Here is a 16,537-nt window from a genome sequence, read left to right on the forward strand (position 1 = left end):
AGCCCCTCTGTTCTGACCAGGGTTCTCGTTGCTCTGGCTAGTTGCCTAGTGTTTTCTTTGATGTCACAAAACATGACCTTGTGTTTCTTGCACAAGGTTTCGAGGAGTCTGGAGCGTTTTGTCATTGCTTCGATGGCCTCATCTATGCTTTTTGATTCTAGGAATATTTCCTCTTTGGTCTCCTTTCACCTTTTGTCCGATCGGTTGATCTCTTCCATGTTGTTTGGTGAGATTACTTCTTCCATCGTTCTTTTCCTTGAGTGTGCCTGTTCTTGCGTTTCAAGCGGAGTTGCCCCTTCGCGATTAACGTGCATCTTAAGCATCTCTTCTTCGTCTTGTTTTTTAATCCTTCGTTCCTGCTTTTGGGCTTCGCCTGGGTGGGTCATAGAAACTGGTCCAGCCTCTCGCCCCGTACCGTCATTATCGGTTGCCTTTCTCGGTCATGTTGGCGTCCGTTCCATCAGAGAAGATTTCCTAAAAGGGCCGCCCTCCAGTAGCACTATCGTACCGGCATTTATTTTTGTCTTATTTTCCATGGTCTGAGCTCTTTGTATCTTAATCGGTTTTTGGATCGCATGCAGCGTCAGTCGTTCAAGCCATAGGCATTCTGACGTACATTTATCACTAGGTAGGGTTTCTGTCATTGCTCCCCTGCTCTTCGCGTCGTTGAAGCCTCACACAGCTTGGCTCACCCCGCCATGAGAGCCCTCAAGGGCCCACCGTTTCTGGTTTACGCCGGGCTCAGGCAACGGTGAGAGCTTCGCTGAGCATTGGATTCGCGCCGGATATCGTTTACTAGCACTCATCATATCTGATAGGCATTTGCCTATCCGCCGCCTGGGGACGTGCCACGATAGGGGTCCAGCAACTCCTGTCCGTCCTTTCGTTGGGGCATTCCTGTCTCGTTCATCCATCGGGACTTACTGGGGAACCTAACTTGACCCTTAATCTAACCTAACCTACCTAATTAATAATAAATTATATAAGTTAATAATAAGTTTTTATATTCTGTAATACAAAAAACCTATATGAACAATACACATTTCTGTAACTCGCCCCCTTTCCGCACCTTTAATTATCATTGTAGTATTTAAATCGGCTCGATTTTCTCTCAATATTCCACTCCCATTTGATATAAACCATTAACACAGTGACAGCACGGATCTGATTAATTTCTGTAGATCCGTTCGCAAATGTACCTGTGACCCGGGAAGCAGCGTATAGATGCATTATCATATTTATTTCCATTGATAGGCTAAAAAGCAACCCGTCAATCCATAGTCATCTCTGCGAAAGAACAGACAATTTTTCCTATCTTAGTTGTGGCAGATACATTATATACGTCAAATAACAGAATTACAATCGGCGCATTTTACTGCTCTCCTGATGAATGTGTCAATTAAGACAACGCCTGTGCGACAATGAATAAAAACCGTCGTCTCGATCATCTGAAAAGCTTATCAGAAAAATTCACAAGTAGCCATTGGTGATCTTCTTATCGCAGCATTTGCCAATCCGCGTCCCTTTTGGTCTTCAGTTTTAAGATGATTTTACTTATTGGGGCATGTCTATACGCCATATATAGACACGCAAAAGGTCCCGACTGACTGGCAAATAATTCAACCAATAAGTTAATAATTGGTTTAATAAAAAAAAAAAGCAAAATATTTAATGTAATAAAATGTAATGGAACATATTCCGATAGCAGTATGATGGTTAGCAACTCAGCAATTGAAGCGTGAAAACATATAAATCATCTTTATCATCTAAACATCTTTATCTATACAACCAAGGAAGCACATAGTCGCCGCTTGCTCCGTTCGCATTTAGGGCATCCGTTCAATATTATGCGATGATACAAACAACGTAATACTTAATTATTCATTATTTTCGCTAAATTTCGTTTAACGACGTCTTAAGGAATGCCTCAAAGTGCCGAGAAGGTGCTGTATCTACGTTCCGTTTAGCACCTGTCAATAACATTAAAATTATTACAATTTTTCAACAGCTTAGAACAATTCATATCACTTGGACACTGTATGCACGCTAATATTGTGTAACTTGTCCGTAGCGAGAATTATTATTTTTTATAATATGTTTGTGCGACCACAGTAACAGCAGCGGCATGATGGCCAGCTAATGCGTATCGCACATTAAAAGGTTCAGACAAGACCGCCGCCGTCACCTGTACATTGCGTTCTAAATATTACTATGCATATTGTTAAAGTTCCCGTTCCAGAAAGCGAAACAGACAACGAGCATAAAGCCAAATAAAATTCTTGATAATTCTAATAATTACGCGTGCATCGACAGCCACAAACAGAAGAAGTTAGACCCAATCAAGTTATTAATTGAATAAGGGTTATTATTGTCGCAACAAGTAACTCACTGTTGTGGTTTATCAACTTAAGTTACTATGATTATAATTATTATATTATTTAAAAAGAAAAATAGATTTAAACACTATTTACTCCTAAGTGTAATAAATTAAATTTAAACATACTTACAATTAGTCCTACGTTTCTAGTTAGTCAAGTTTTAAGTTAAGAAAACTGACATAATAATTGTAACAGAAACCTGTAGTTCCGATTCATCCGTTGTTGTGGCAATTGAAATGATGCATATTCATTGCATAGTTCATCGTACCAGGGTCGTCAGCGTTATTTGGTGGTATCATTTGAAGACGTATCGAAAAATCCGTGCAACATTAACAGGAACTTGAATTAGTCTGCCGCAGCGTGTAACGCGCAAGCGTTACTGAGCCGACTCGTCGACTTGCAACAATAACGACGTGTTATTATTATTAATGTGTATTATTAAATAAACACTAATAAAATAAACACCAACTAACTCTTAATAAGGGTTGGTAGTGTTCATGTTTTATGATTATATTAATATTATTATTATGATGCTATTAACTCTCAAACAAACTCTTCAATACTTAACTAGAATTTGTAAAAAATACTTTTTTTTTTTTTTTTTAAGTATTTTTTACAAATTCTAGTGTCGAAGAGTTTTAGTGTTGAATTCATAAATACTTAAAGCTCTTAAGAACTCTTAAACACCTAATTAACACTTAATACCTGAATGCATGTACTAGGTCTTGTTTTTCAACGCCTATTGACGGGAAGCCACTGACGATAACAGCTACGACCGTGGTTTCGGATCGTACTTCGTTGTTGAGGTAATACATATTAGGCTTTTAATACAGTAGCGTCGTTTTCTGCCTGGACAGGTGATTGGCTCTTGGTTGCAGTTCAGATTTGTGTGTGCCCTGCGGACGTTATGCTACCTTTATTTGCCCCTGAGGAATCCAACAATGACTTCCTAAATACGCTCACGCATGTGGTCTTTTCCCAGCCAAAATATTCTCTCACAGACTGTGAAACCGCAAAAGCTGCGCCTGATGCTAAATACAAACGCGTCACTATGCCAAGATGTCTTTAGTGATTGCATTGCTTGTTTTTATTTGATGTGAAATGCTTTGTTAAACAATTGTAGGCCAAACGGTGAAGCGCGTGCTGAAGTTCCTGATGGATATGACGAGCTCAGATTCCATAAACTGTTTTTTTTTCTTTTTTTTTTTTTTTTTTATATAAACAATGACATTCGGCCTAATCTCAAACATTTTAAGTATGCTGCCGATCCAAAAATGTATTATTCTATGAATTAGTATAGTAAACGCTTGACGCCTGTCAGTAGGCAGATTCACTGGACTGTTTATTAGAGCGATAAAAGAGCTATCGATAATAATAATAACAATTCATAAAATGGTGCATTAAATTAAAACTACAAAATATAAAGTAGGATTCGCTTGCAAGGCTTAAACCAGTAGTCTTTATTTCAACGACACATTACACGGTCAGCATTCAGTGTATAATAATGGTCCATACCCCGCTTATAAGTCTTATCTTTCTCGTGCTCGTATACTGCTCTAATAGTAAAATTATTGTCACACGCTTATATTCAGCTGTAAAATGAAAACGCCGTCACAGTGTAAAGTAGCTGACGTCATGAAAATTTCTCAACAACAGGTAACGTTTGTTGCTAGCAATATTTCGGTAGTCTCTCTTCATTTAGCACAGTACACATTTAATTATATGTACAATCAATTTTTTCGTATTTGATGAAATGTATGTAGTCCCAAAATTCCAGCAAGAAAAACAAGATGCATGAACTACAACGAACTTGAATACTGCTAACGTAAAATGAAACTAGAAGATATAATAGATCTTACGGTCATAGATAAATCATCGATTTATCTGCGAGTTACCTGTATTATCTGGTGGGAATCTAGGAAATGTTAACAAATAGCCTTTTCATTTACAGCTTAATGAAATTACGCTCTATGGTACTTGCGACAGTATTTTAATAGTAAAACTAGAAAATTACGAAGATTATGGACGGGCTTAACATCAATTGCTGTGTCACTGACACTTTTACTGATCGTAGATGACATAAAAAATTAGAAATATAGATGTTCTGGATAGACGACTTACTTTGATCGGAACAAACTCAAAAAGGGAAATTGCGCAGAAGTCCAATTACACAGTCAATTCGCAACGAGTCTGATAAACTTCATTCTACGGTGTGTTGGAAAACCATGGCCAAATACCGTTTTACATCGCAAAGGAGGGCTTTTACCTTGTCGAGGACGCCACGATGAATCTGTTGACGAGAGCATGAAGTTTATAGTGTACGATGTATGCACTTTCCGAAGAAGTTAAAACGTTGCAGGCTCTTTGCATTTAGCAAACGGGAGCGGGTATATGAGTCTAATAAGGTGGAATTCGACTAGATAGTGGGCCTGTAAAAGTCCGTAGTTGTCCAGAAATGTGTTTGTCCAGATATTCCGCCCAATAACCCAATAAAAAGATGTTATGGTGGAGTTTTATACTAAAAAAAAAAGGAATGATTTTTCCTTTTGTACAAGCTGTGATGGAACAGAGTCGTGATCTCCAGCTTTCAAAAATCAGCTTTCAGGGTATGCGAGTGCTGGCGGCAGTAGACGCGAGCCGAGCAGGCTAATCCCAGTTGCTCTTAAGAGCTGATCTTAGTAGATTCAGTCAGCCAATCAGTTAGTTACTTTGCTACGAGGTAAGACTTGGACATGACGAAGGATCAAGGACACGGTGCTTAGCAAAATAATCAATGGCTAGCGGGGCCGTCTTGCGGTAGAGTTCGCGATCAATTTCATATGTAAACAAACGTTAGTCTCGACTACACGAAGCTAAGTAATTACCTTTACTACCTTTTACAAACAACGAGTGGAGGCAAGTAAAATCATTGTGTCAGACAGCTTGATAATTAATCCTTTTTTGTCCGGATATTTGCCAAAAAGTAAGTAGAAAAACGCTCTGCCCTTTAGATATTTTCCGAAGTGCAATACCGATAATCTCGCATGGATGTCTTTTGTAGCATTTGAACTACCTGAGATTTAATCTTGAAGCATTGTAGTTTGTCAGAGTACAGTAAACTGTAGATAACCCAGGTGCACCTAGTAAAGCCGCGTTTAGAACTTGATGAGTGTGACAATGTGAGCACAAATATCGTTAACTGTTCATAAGTAGTAACCAGTAGTTCGGCGAAGATGTAGTAGGCAAAAGCTAAGGTAGGATATGTATGTCTTTGCCAGTGCAAGAATGTTTCCAACTCAAATACCTGCAGAAGTACGTCCAGTACATTGAATAGTCGCGAAGTTGTAAGGTTTATGGGTGGTTGAGGTAGTTATCTCACGTAACATGATCATAAAGCGTTAAAAATGTTCGTCATTTGGCTAGCAGGAATTTGTTTTTGTAAACTTTTCCATGGTCTCTTTGTAGACCTGGAACATGTACTGGGATTTGACCTCACTTCTGGAACGTCGAGATAAAACGTTTTAAAAAAGGAAATACGTCTGTGCGGTAAAACGGAAATAATCTAATGGTAATCGCACTGCAATTATTTAATCGCAATGGAAAATTTTTGTTTTCATGGGATGCGGTAGCGAGACCTATCTATTAAAAGGTTTGGGTAACGGCTTTTGTCCGAACCAAATCAACTCCTTGACATGGACGGGTTGAACAGATTTCTTACGGTCGGTATCGTTCCGCCCTCGTGAAAGTAGTCTGGAGCCGAATTGCCGAAAACCTCCCTTTTGAAGGAAAAGTTCGGTTTTTCGAATGTAACGTTAATTTGCTTAATAGTGAGTTGATGGCAGCAATTTGCTTCTCATCTCTCACGTTTGAAAACAGTGCTGCATTACGGAGTAAAAAGAAAGCAGCCTCGTTATGCTAATACATCATCAAATGTATAGGTTTATATTTCTCTGTGAGTACTGTGTTGCGTGAACAACTGCGCTGACCATGTGGTACATAAAAAAAAAAAAATAGAAACAGCAGACCGTTAGCTAACGTTACATATGCTATGTTTATATTTATCCCTTTTTCTCTATACAGGTGAAAAAAATGTGTTTAGTAGAGAAACAGGCGCTGGACGAAGTCTGCGAACTGCGCTCGTCATGATTGCTATCAACAGGGAATGCCCACTTGAAGACATGGCAAACCATCTTCAATTAAAAAATAAAAACTTGATCCGGCAGTGGGTACACTACCTATGCGATTAGTACATCCTATCTTTTGCGTCTATTTAAGCAATCGTTTGCGTTATAAGAACTATTTTATAAGGATCCATGTATATTGCCCATCTAGACCCTTTGTATTGCTAAACACTAATAGTAAATATGTTATCTTTAGAGAATGGTTAGCTGTCAGAAGCGCTTATCGTCAATTTAGCGTCAAATATGAGTAATAATCCTCAGGCTTGTAGGCATTCTGAAACAAGTCATTGATCGGTTCATGAAAGGATAAAAAAAGGAATTACTTTTTTTACATCAATGTTGAGGCGCAGTCTCTTGAAGGTGTGGATCCAGACCGCAGGCCCACCCACCTGTGCTGAGTTTGTAATTGATAGCAAGTTTAACTAGAACAAGACACGTCCGGTCCCATTGAAGGTCGCTGTTGTTCTCGCTGCCACTGGCAAAACTGCCCCAGACCGTGTTCATACCCTAATTTGCCTTCACATATACAGAGCAGGTCGTGTTTAACAGCGAATGATTAGTATCACTCAGCTGATCTGTTCGATATATGTCCTTCATTGATTCATAAGGGGCGTACGATGTAAAACACAAAATAGGATTTGAGTAGATACAAGTAAACTTGGCTCTGTGTAAACGAAAAGCAACTTCAATAGTAGCAGTTCCGGCAGACAGCTGTACGAGCTAGAATGCAAGTAAATATACAGTTTGAAGTGTGAACACCAGTCCTTCTACTGAAAATCGTACGCAATGGCATCTAAATGACGCTATATCGTATAGACTTCCGTGTAAATGATATGGAGGTACAAAAGTACTGCTTTTCTTATTAAACAAAAGTTGAAGCATGTCAGCCTAAGCAGCAACAAAATAGCGACGGAAATTGAAGTGCGTATTTATAAGAGTTTGTCATGCGCATATCGGATAAGCTACTGACTTCGGAACCATTTAATACCATTTAATATAATTAAGTAAATCAATCAATTAATTAGACGCTCATATAGCGTTTCATGTGACCCTTTTCCGTACGAGGTTTGTTTTCTGTGAAGGTCTGGAGCCGTTCGTTCTATCGCTGTATTTATGACTTACTCTTGTTAACTGTGGAAGCGCAAGCGGCAAGTGCCACGTCTCGAGAGACTACGGCTGTTAATTAAATGGTGAAAAAAAAGCTATCGAAAGCTGAGTCGACCGGAAACGTATCGTATTAATACGCGATTCGTTTAAAGTACAAACTGGGTTTCTTAGAACGCCAGCAGCGTATCCTTAATGCGTAAATAAACAGCAAATAGGAACTACATTTTTAGTGTGATGACCATTTAGCGAGCCCTTGTTTTAGGAATGCGTAAGGTCCTGGTAGAACTTGTTCTACTCTAATGCGTGATAAATAGTGTGACAGTCAACACTGGTAATTAGATAATTCCCTGTACCACATGCCTATTTGATCAGTGATGTTCGAGCTAAACGCCCCGTTTTCGCTTCGTTGTAAATTATGTTCCGATACTGTAAAGGACATTTCAAGCATCGAAGTTTTGCGGTTTTGCAAATACTCTTCTTAAATTCTATCTCTAAGTAAATCCTGTTCAATTTAATTAAAGATGAACATATCACCGAAATGTTCGCTCGCAGGAAGAAAACTCGAAAAAAGTGAACTTTATAAACTTTATAAAGTTGCTGCATGCATTATTGTCTCTTTACTCACGAAAACTTGCAAACGGATACCGCACGTAGACATGGAAGAAGTTCGACGATAAATAGATTTTGAAATAACGACGAGGAAACAAGAGAAATTTATCAATATGAACTATTAAAAAAAAAGTAGCTTAACCCTAAGAGACGTTTTGAACGAAACCTTCTATAAATCAAATAGAAGCCTGTATTAATACTTAGGATATCGTAGTAGTTGGCATGATCCTGAAACTGACACAAGCGCGTGGGCCATCGGTGGATTCTGTCATCACTTTTACTTTATAAAAGCGGCGTATTTTTAAATTACTTAAACGAGTAGCATACACTGTACATTAGCGTCGAGCAGCTATTTTCGTTTGATCCTTACAGCTGATTTTCGATGGACGCGGAGGGCCTAGCCATTGCACTCGTGTCGAAGGCCAATCAGAATCGAAGAGCCTATGCCTGATCAGAACAATCTTTTCCGCTGGGTACAGTTACTTAATGGTAGCCGAAGTGACCTATGTATAACAGCGTCTCAGTTCTGATCGACGGCTGTACAGGTGTACCCTAGAGTTGGTTGATGCATCTCGTAACAAGGAGCTCGCTACCAAAGAGCTCTTTAGCGTCAACACACTTACGCCCGAATATGTGGCAAGTCGCTTCCCTCTACCGATGTGCTGCTACATGAAAATATTCTCATAAACGAGTTAACTAAGCTGAGCCACTCAGTTGACTCAAAGTTCTTTACGTCATTGAAAATGATGTCGCTGATTCTTAGCTGGACTAACTTATTATACACGAGATGACCGTCGGCTGAGTCGTTCCGCTCACAAACGCTTAAGATACTTCAGGAGTCGAGCTATTTTATAAACTTCTTCTTTTAAATAATCTGTTGACTTCGCAAACACGATGTATGTTCTCTTGCTGAGCAGTTTCAAAAAAGGACCTAATGTTCTGCTTGAGACTGACTTGAACACTGATCGTAGTGTAAATCGGCTTTTCTCATTCTTTAAAACCCTTACACCCTATAGCGATAACCCCGCTGCTGTTGATCGTACTGTGAAATACATGCACCATCTGCTTCAAAAGACCCTTCACAAGTGTGCTTCTAGAGATTTCTACCTTCGATGTTTGGCGGAGAGGAACAAGAACGTCGACCCGAAGGGTTCCATGCGTATAATTTATTTTTGCATATCTGTAACTTTTTTCTTCCTGACTTTAATTAACTTAAAAAATTCAGCAATACGCACTTGATTGCACGCATCATGGAATGTAATTAGTGCAATGTTTATCCGTTGAAATCTATCGATGTACCTCACAGCGTTCCTAAGAGTGTATTATTCTACAAAAAGCGAAAGAAATCCCTTTTGGTAACTTTGGTAATTTGGTGGATAGTAACCACGTAAAATTGTTAGGTGAAATTACCAAGTTCACATCCGGAAGAGATGGCATCCTCTATTTTGATTTGAATTTGCATGGCTTGCCACACTCACAACGATGCGGCAGAGCTTTTTCTGGCTAGATGTGAGAATTTTCCGAATTACCCATAGCTACGTCCGGAAGGCGCGGCCTGTTATTACTCAAACCCTATTCTGCTAGCTTGCTTACACCTCTGCATCCTTACAATGTACCTGATTTCTCTCAATCTATGTCCATAATAATCTATGTCCTAATGTCTCTCAATCTATGTCTTTGTTATAACACCTTCCAGAAAGATTGATACGTTCTTTCCTTAAAATTCTTCTAAGCACAGCATACGGTTATTCACTTTTGTGGTATTTAGCCCATACACAGATGTCGATAAAATAATTAAAAATTGGCTTCATTATGTAGAGATATTTTGGAATTATACGTACACGTAATTCTATGACACTGACATTTTTTTAACTACATAGTTGTCTTCGTATAATACAGAAGTTTATTTGGTTGGAATGATTATCGCGAGAGCGTCCAATAAAATGCTTTTTTAAAGCAGACATTTCTTAGAATTAGTGATCCCGGCCCGACTACGATGCATAAGAAAAACACTTTTAACTCGAAAATCTTATTTCTTTAGACAATTGCATGCAATGGATTTATTCACTCAGTAACGTTACTTTTTAGGCAAGAGTTAAGTTTGTCTTCGTGCACTCCAATGCCACAAAATCTTTATACATTTTGCATGAAAATGAGGAGAAGGTAGAATACTGAATTTGTATTAATCAAGCTTTTACATTGTGCTACAAGACCTAACTCCAGCAGTCTCGGCTTAAAAAATTTTATCAAACAGAGTCGTAATAATTACTATTGCCGTAATCCATTTGGTTATTAGTAAATGAGTGGAAGCATCTTGCCCTTAGCTGAATATTGGCCTGAAATGCCATATATCTACAAGCTACAATACAAAGGCTACTGTCTTTGGACTATTACGGAAACCGTGAGATTTGTATCTTCTGCGCAGGTCAGTGAGTAATTAGCTTACCCACATGAGGTACTTACAATATTCGTCCGACTTGACTCGTACGGGTTCTTGCCTAGGCATATTAGAACCTTAAGACATATAAAGAATGAAACTTAGAAGAAGATTATTTCTAGAGGAACCTTAACAATATATATATAAGAATATACGACAAACTGTATATAAAACTGCAGTATGACTGCTGTTGCCATTTGAATAACACTATTATTGCTACTTTTTTTTTTATTATTTTAAACAAGGGATAAGTGAGTATGTATTAATGCCGAAAGTGTTAATTATCCTATAAGCTATTATACGGCTTACAATAGCTGTGCCCTACTTTAATATGTTCCTGTCCAACTGAACAATAATGAAGTCGTCGAAGTAGCGTTTCCGTGAGGAGTTTTTCGAGAAAGATCAGGCCAACAACTCACACAGGGCAGGCTTCTATTGTGATGCCTCGAAAAAAAGAACAAGAGTAGGAACTGATCACCCTTATAGTATATAATGAACATATGGATACATATGAGGGCTAATCTTACTTACGTTCCATTAAAACGCAATTTCTTTATGCGAAAGCATAATATGTGTAGGGAAACATGCAATGACAGTGGCAATGACAAAACAACAGTAAACGTGATCTTTAAGTTAAATTTACCAAGTGTTAGATCACTACAGATGTAGAAACAGAACTAGGATTGGTATACCGAAAATATGAAATCGCAAACGCAGAAGCTTGATCACTCAAAGTACAGTCACAGAGGTGAATATTTGCAGAGGGATGCCAGCCTCAAATGGCAAGAAGGCCAAAAAGCTTTCTCCAGCATCGCTGGAATAGTCATTTCCGCCGCGATGGCGAAGAAGCTGAAGTATCGAGTTAATTAGTATAGAGTTAACGAATCACGCTATTATATGCGGAATCGCCTAAATTGAGAAAAAAAAGATAAGCTGAAAAAGTCGAGGCTTGCAACACTATTTTTTGTCATCAACAGTAGTATTCAAAATGTTGATATGATTTTACAAGGAGTGGTTGTTTTGGGTTAGAGAGATGAATGAGAATATCGATTTGTCGCCAAAGGGCCAGCTAACTGAATCCTTTGAAATGGTAGCAGATTTCGGGGTGTATATTGTTTGTAATGAACATCCAGTGAGCACCGAAATTGGTCAATGATTGCTTGATAGGGACTTTGTATGGATATTGATCAGCGATGATAAGTAATTCATCATATCTGATCCATACATAGAAGTCACCAATAGTAACGGCTTTGTTATTTGAATAGCCCTCCCATCATCGCCTCTATTTTTATCGTATACTTCTTGCTCTCCAACAAGCTCTTCGGCACATTTACGTACACCAAGTGATTTGCCAGTACCTGGATAGCCCCATACCACGACGAGTTTTGTTCTATGTTTTCTCTTTGGTGCGATTTTAAATTTGATTTTAAGTTTTGGAGAACTAAGTTGATTAGCCAGATCTCTAATTCCTTTGCCGAATTTGACGAAGGCTTGCAGCAACGTTTTCTGTGGGGTCTTCATGAGGTACCAATAGAGTATCCACCGTATTGTGTAAATTATTGCGAGCTCCTTGATTTGAACGTTAACCGAATTCTTCGGAATTATTTGATTTCGTACAATATTGAATGTTTTTATTTTCACTGGCTTTTGCAAATTCAATATGTACACGATCAGACAATTGTTTTTTTATGGGCTTCTAGTGTTTTAGCGTATTTAGCTGCTCCGTATCCTTGTAGATGAGGAGTACCAGTGGTTGGAGCTGCCTCAAAGCCCACACTAAATATCTTCATTTAGAAGCATTCCTACGTAGCACCTTGAGATCTCTCTCCGTGTAGTTATTTAACGTCCATGCTACTCTCGTACTCCTCATGTTGCCGAAGCCTAGTATTGCCCGAAGCAACTTTCTTGCTTTCCATGTTTACACCTTCTTGCTTCCACAGACTCTATTATAAAAGCCTCCTTATCACCTCTTTGCATCTTTGGTTGGTATGGCCGGGTGTGTCGCGTGGCCCCCTTACGTGTATGTTGCTTCTTTTGTCAAGTGGTACTTGAGTGGTGATCGTGAGATAAAAAAGTTACGTAGGAAGCTAAGATGTTTACCCAGCGTCATTTGAGGCTAGTTCGATCACAGTAGCATCAACGCTTTCCAGGGAAGTAAAGGAGGCAAGGCGTGTATATTGTTGGAATTTGAGATGTTATGTCAGGAAACCAAGTGGCTTTCAAATGAAAGGCGGGCCTGTTGTGGCAGCAGTTGCTGGTTCAGGAGGTGGAGCCGGATTTTTTAGAAATTTTATCTACGCGAATCCGCCGTTCGCATCAACGGCTGTTCATCAAGCTATTACATGGCACCTCGCCACACAATTACTCAAACTATTAATCGGCGTTCGAAACATTATCGGAGCCATTATAAAATAAAGATCTTCTTCGGTTTAACAGACTTAGTAGAATTCTCGTTACAAGAGTTCTTAAACAGTACGACGGTTCCGTACAGCCACCATCTTCAGGAACTATGACAACATTAGATCCTAAAATAGGAGTTCACGTCATTACTTCAAAATATTCGAGAAAAATTAAGCAAGCAATTTTAAAGTTTTTCGTTATAAAATAAGATTACTGCCTGAGACACATCATCAAGTGGAAACTTCAGATAAGGTTGTTTCAAACGCACATCGGAGTGTACGGAGTTGTTTCAGAACATTTGGACCTAATGTACCTATTGATTTGAATGTAGTTTTAAATAATAGTGGCGCTAAACCTTTTGATCTTCAAAAAGTGCAGTTATTTTATATTGTTCCAAAATATTTAATTAATTTACCATCATTCAGAAATGCAGAAATATATGGTGTCCTATTGGAAATAGCATAACTGCATTTAATGGACGATTAATATCTTGGTTACCTTATCGCTTACCTGGTGACCCTGCTGGTACAAAACTTTTACGGTTTAAAGTGATTATATAAGCTACCGTTATGTATGCAAAATTCCAAAGCTATACTTCATTGAAGTTGCCTATTAATTTCGTTATACCATTTCTTGCGCACCTTACTACGGTTGGACGTAAGTGGAACGTATGATTGAAACACTAAGCTTATCTATATATATATATATATATATATATATATATACTACTATATATATACTATCTATACTACTACTATACTATAGTACCAGTGTGGACGACAGTGTGGATAGCAATTATTTTTCTAATCCTAATTTGGCAAGTTGTTAATATCCAATGTTTCAGTTCGATATTTGAATATCGTTATATAACATATATCAGTTAAACTGAAAAACGTAACTGTAGAAAATCGTAGATATGACAACGCGAGACGTTAATATGCATGTGAGTATAACAAATAGTTACTGATAAATATTCTTAAGCAGGTGCATGCAGCCCGTAGACGTACACCTGGAACTACCATTTAACTCCTCTGCACGACGTACATTGTCCTGTTTGTTGATTTTGCTTTTGTTGATGTCGTTGTGGTCGATTAGGAGCTTCTCCTAAGTAGAGGCCTTTACCGCCGCGATTCTTCATTGATTCTTGATCGTCTTTATATATTCCGGAATGTCTCTGGTTTTACACTTGGTCGTCACTGTTATACCCATACGGGGAAACGCGCCGCCGCTGGAGATTCTCCATTATCCAATGAACTCTATGTTGTCTTGTTTTCGAACAAAATGTCGTTCGGGTATACAGAAGCAAATCAAATTCAACCACCTGGGGAATCGTCAGCCAATCTACACAAATCACGTTATATAGTGAACAAAAGACGTCGATAGCCTTACTACATGCACATTTACTGCTATTAGACATCACATTGCTACACCATTTTGTACAAAATAAAAATTTACCCTGTACTCTGGACTAGAAATTGATGTCTTTCCCGTTATGATGAATTAATAGCCGTTAGTGGAATGTTATGTCATCGACAGATGAAGTACCTGATTTCAGACAAGGCTTTGTAACGTCCTTGTATCGGATCGGATGAGGAAAACACTCGTATATTTAAAGCGCCTGCAAATGAAGAAGAAGTTGGACAAAGCTAGTAGTCCTTAGGCATGAGAACGAGAGTACGACGCTAATAAGGGTTCTATCATGGAGTCGCTCCAGCTGATCGTTGGGTATAAATCTTCTGGGAACACCTGCGACCCAGCAGAACTTGTACTTCATGTTCGGAAGGCTACGGTAACTTTAGCATATGATTTTGCTGGTCAAATCACAGATTTGATTTTGAGGAGCCTTGGGAGCTATGTTACTGGAGCTTGCATGTCTTCGAAAATGCAATGCCATGCAATTAACGATACATTCTTGGATTTGGGGTGGTAAAAATTTGCAAATGAAACAAATCGTTTCCTTATAAACAAACGATTTTTGCTTTTAGTGGATCTGTCGGCATTGTTTATTTGTGGGGATTAAATGTTTGTCTTATTGATACAATAGAAACGATACTCATAATAGAGCAAGCACACGAAATTATACATGAAGTCTGACAAGGCTTATTGCTCGGATGGATCCATAGTGTTACAAAACTGAGCACGAATTACAATGCACAACACCCCACTGGCTTCAAAATTGTCCGGCAGCATCTTATAGGATTTTGCACGGAACTCGCAAAGTTATTTAAAAAACTAAATAGTCTATTTGTGAAATTCTGCGTGGGAAACTTTATTCGTTCGGCATTGGCTTTTGTATACCTTCTATTACTCACCGGCTTCGTCTATTGTTGGGTGGCCTGTCATTTTCCGTGACTTGTTAAATTTTCTATGAATTGACAAAGTTCTGTGTTACATAATAAAACTCATATAAAACTTTAGAAAAAATCTAATAACCCAATAAACTTGCCGTTTAGATCTTCCTCCGTTTTACAACATTAGTGGTCTTTTAATTGGCATCTTTGTTATGCTTATATTCGTGAGATGTTTCGATAGATAATTCCACACCGCAAGAATTATGTAGTGTAAAACTTCTAGTATTCTTCTATATGTAGTATAAAAAAAAAAAAAAAAAAAAGGATCATGTTCGTATTGCCTTAGTCTCTCGAAATTCTCTCTCCGTAAGAGTCACGCTGAGCGTGAGACAGATGTTCTGCTCTAGTACTTCTACAGACCAAACATTTTCCTTTATAGGTCAGTTACAGGCGCCACCTTCGTATGCGTATAGGTAATAAAGGCAAAGCGATGTCTGTTTATTATTGGTAATTTGCATTCAGTTTCCCGTTCGTCCATCGTTGTCTGTTTTCCTAATTAGATTTGTCGAGTTGACTTTTGAATTCAGTTCGAAAAGGACCGCATCGTCGCAGACAGCTAAGCACACAGAAATCCCAAGCGTTCCAAAGATGCCACTTAGCCGCAGTACCTAAATACCTTGACCCGTCGGGCACCATCGGCTCCATCCACTATAGACTGGGTTCCGTAACCTGCACCAAGTTGCGGAATTAGATATTTCTAGGTATTCAAGGTCTACTAGACGTTTGGACAGTGGTACACTGTAACAATTCGTTGAAATCGTCTATCAGGAACACCATTCATTCCTACAGTATTTAAACATCATGGATAATTAGAATTCGCACAATACAACACAATTGCAATTTGTATAAGCAACGTTAAGGGCAAAACCGCGCACGTACTTCATCTCAGTGGAGTGATGGTATCTCATGGTATCATTGCAGGTACCTTATTGAGCAGCTGCTCAATAAGAAACTGCAATGAGGACAGCAGAGCTTGTTGGGGAGCCAGCACCGCACTCCAGATGTTCAGCGCATCTAGAAGCACCACCTGCAACATGGATTCGATCAATTATAAATAAAAAATGTTTCGCTAATTAACGAAAATAACGCAGAATG

General features: G+C 38.7%; 2 long non-coding RNA genes across 3 annotated transcripts in view; one reads left to right on the forward strand and one right to left on the reverse strand.

Annotated features, from left to right (window-relative positions):
- Positions 1 to 5,074: 5,074 nt before the first annotated feature.
- LOC111266427 (uncharacterized) lies at positions 5,075 to 6,606 on the forward strand. The gene is made up of 2 exons (XR_002684088.2): positions 5,075 to 5,340; positions 6,438 to 6,606. It is a non-coding gene; the product is annotated as an uncharacterized LOC111266427 (long non-coding RNA).
- Positions 6,607 to 10,274: 3,668 nt separating this feature from the next.
- The window catches only part of LOC111266420 (uncharacterized), an 8,682-nt gene continuing 2,419 nt past the window's right edge, over positions 10,275 to 16,537 (reverse strand). The window contains exons 2-4 of one of the 2 annotated variants that reach the window (XR_002684080.2): positions 16,322 to 16,469; positions 14,637 to 14,709; positions 10,275 to 14,432 (exon numbers count right to left, since the gene is read on the reverse strand). This is a non-coding gene — a long non-coding RNA (uncharacterized LOC111266420). Of the gene's footprint in view, positions 14,433 to 14,636; positions 14,710 to 15,330; positions 16,112 to 16,321; positions 16,470 to 16,537 lie in introns of those variants that run through there. The other variant, XR_002684079.2, reaches the window with a different exon arrangement.

The sequence above is a fragment of the Varroa jacobsoni genome, unplaced genomic scaffold, assembly GCF_002532875.2.
Source record: "Varroa jacobsoni isolate VJ856 unplaced genomic scaffold, vjacob_1.0 scaffold_1081, whole genome shotgun sequence".
NCBI lineage: Eukaryota > Metazoa > Arthropoda > Arachnida > Mesostigmata > Varroidae > Varroa > Varroa jacobsoni.